Source organism: Neophocaena asiaeorientalis, unplaced genomic scaffold (assembly GCF_003031525.2).
Source record: "Neophocaena asiaeorientalis asiaeorientalis breed wild unplaced genomic scaffold, Neophocaena_asiaeorientalis_V1.1 scaffold606, whole genome shotgun sequence".
Lineage (NCBI taxonomy): Eukaryota > Metazoa > Chordata > Mammalia > Artiodactyla > Phocoenidae > Neophocaena > Neophocaena asiaeorientalis.
The window spans coordinates 1,160,163-1,162,013 of NW_020173687.1; positions in this window are offsets into that span (position 1 = coordinate 1,160,163).

Genomic DNA, 1,851 nt, shown 5'->3' on the forward strand with positions numbered 1-1,851 from the left:
GAGTCCTCCTCTCCCTGCTAAGCTGCCAGGACTGCTCAGGAAGCTTGAGCTCTGTTACTTCCGTAGAACACAGCAGCTTATCCACAAGTTCGTTGTAAAGCCTTCAGTTTAAGCCATCGCACCTGGGGTTTCCCGGGACGAGAACCCCAGCTTCCTCCACGGTCATTGTCTGCATCTTGCGCCTCTGTCTCTGGGCATATTGGAAACCAGTGCATTTCCTTCCCAAGGAGAAGGCAAGGAGGCAGTTCACCCTCCAGAGAAAAGCCGGGCGTCGGCGTGTGGATGGGACTTTCCCCGTGGCCTTGGTGAAGATCCAGCTGGAGGCGAGCGATGCGTAAGGCCCACGATGGGTCTGGCAGCTTCCCAAGTTCACTCCTCCTTAAGACAAAGCGAGACTTCCTGCCCTGCCATGCAGACAGAGAGTAGAAAGGGTTGAGTGCAAAGTGGCCCCCGTGGACCATCCCTGGGGAGCCAGGCTGGGGAGGCCATCCCCTTCCCCTCCCTCCTCCCTTTCCTCCTCACCCCTCAGCAGCTCATCCCTCCTCCAGCCATCCCATCCTTGCTGAGACAGGAGGGTGGTCAGCCGAAACCTGACCTCGTGTCCCGTGCTCTGACCACCTGCTAGCCCTGTCCTGGCCGACGATGCAGGGCTGCAGGTGGCTCACGCGTGCTGCCCTCAGAGCTTTCCTGGTGAAGGTGGGAGATAAATACCCGAGGCACTTGCCGTTCCTGTGGTGCTTGTCGTGAAGACACGGTCATCACGTGCAAACCAGACCCTCGATGGGGCCTTTGGGGCGAGAAACGGAGGCCGTGGGACTAATTAGGCTCCTAATGAGGGGCTCCAGGCGTGGTGATGGCCTGGGTAGCCGTGATTAATCGTGGAGGGCTCGGCACTGCTCTTGGGGAAGTGAGTGGCTCCCGGGGGTGCTGACAGTACGGCCTCCGGGATTGCCTGCGTGCTCGGGGACTGTGTGGGTGGGGCTGGGGGGTGGCCTGAACTTGATGATGAGCGCCCCCGCTGCCTGCAGTGCTCTTCAAATGCTGGGGGCAAAGACCCTCCCCGGCGATGCTAAACCGGCGCGTGTGCGGGCAGTGGATTCTGCCTTTAAAAGCAGGTTCCCACAAGGTTCTGGTGGAGGTGGTGGGGCCCCGAAGCCCGAGAAAGGCCGGCACAGTGGACAGATGTCCTGGGGATACCTGAGTTCTCAGGACAGGCAGCGAGTCCTGGCGCGTGAGTGTGTGTGATGATTTATGTTCTGTGTCAACCTGACTGGCCACGGGGCACCCACGTGGTGTGACTGGGACTCACAGCATCAGCTCCCCTGGTCCTCAGGCCTTCGGACTCAGACTGAACTTGACCACCGGCTCTGGGCCCCCAGCCTGCAGACGGCAGATGTGGGACTTCGCGGCCTCTGCGGCGAGAGCCAGCTCCTCGGAATGCCTTCATATTTGTGTGTTTATACGCACCCTCTGGGCTCTGTTTCTCGGGAGAATGCGGGCTGATCGGCTCTCCCTGCCTCAGTGTCCCTGTCTGAGCAGCAAGGATGATGACTATTGTAATTATTTTAAAAACACTTTTACTGCATTTACCATAATCTGGGAACTCGAGTCCTCGCGGGCCCCAGTGAAATTGATACCGTGGTCTCATCCCCGTTTCGGAAGTGGGGAAACCGAGGCACGGAAAGGTCAAGTCAAACTCCCAGGACCAACAGAACTGAACGCACAGATCCGCCCAGGCCTGTCAAATGCATGCTGAGCTGCCAGCCCCGCCTCGCAGGCGTGGAGGTGGGGTGAGGTGTGCACACGCCACCTGCAGCCGCTCAGGTAAGGAGGAAGTTGTTGAGTTCATCG